This window comes from Etheostoma spectabile, chromosome 10, assembly GCF_008692095.1.
Source record: "Etheostoma spectabile isolate EspeVRDwgs_2016 chromosome 10, UIUC_Espe_1.0, whole genome shotgun sequence".
Lineage (NCBI taxonomy): Eukaryota > Metazoa > Chordata > Actinopteri > Perciformes > Percidae > Etheostoma > Etheostoma spectabile.
Window position 1 is genome coordinate 23,956,605 of NC_045742.1, and position 540 is coordinate 23,957,144.

Here is a 540-nt window from a genome sequence, read left to right on the forward strand (position 1 = left end):
TTAGTTTAAAAACAATCATTACTCTGAAATCTAAAAGATAAAAAATGTGGTGTTCGTGCCGTGATCCCCTCTTGTGTTGTGCTGCGTATACGGATGGAGTTTCTGGAGGCTTCAGGGCAGTATGTCATGTTGGGTGCCTGTCGAGCTGAGCACACAGGTCCTGGGGTCACCACTGAATTCTGCGCGGGATGAGCTTCCAGCTAAGGCTGTGGGGGGAGGGATGATCTCGAACCACCCAGTATTCATGCCGGCAGTCGAAGACATCGCCATGTAGTGGTGACTAGTGTGAGACACGTTTCATTGTTTTAGCACCTATACCATGGCACATCATTATTGTGTTTGAACGGAGACAGAACCTGCAACGGTGAGTTTCCGAAGGACCGAGGCAACGAAAAGTGTGTGAAAAGTTATGTTTAGTGCCTATATGACGCACATTTTTATTTTTTTTTTGTAATAAAAAAAAAATTTAAACTTACAAATTATTGGCTCTGTCTTCACTTGTTTGACGGTGTAACCTCCCCTTTTGGCCTTTGGGAACAG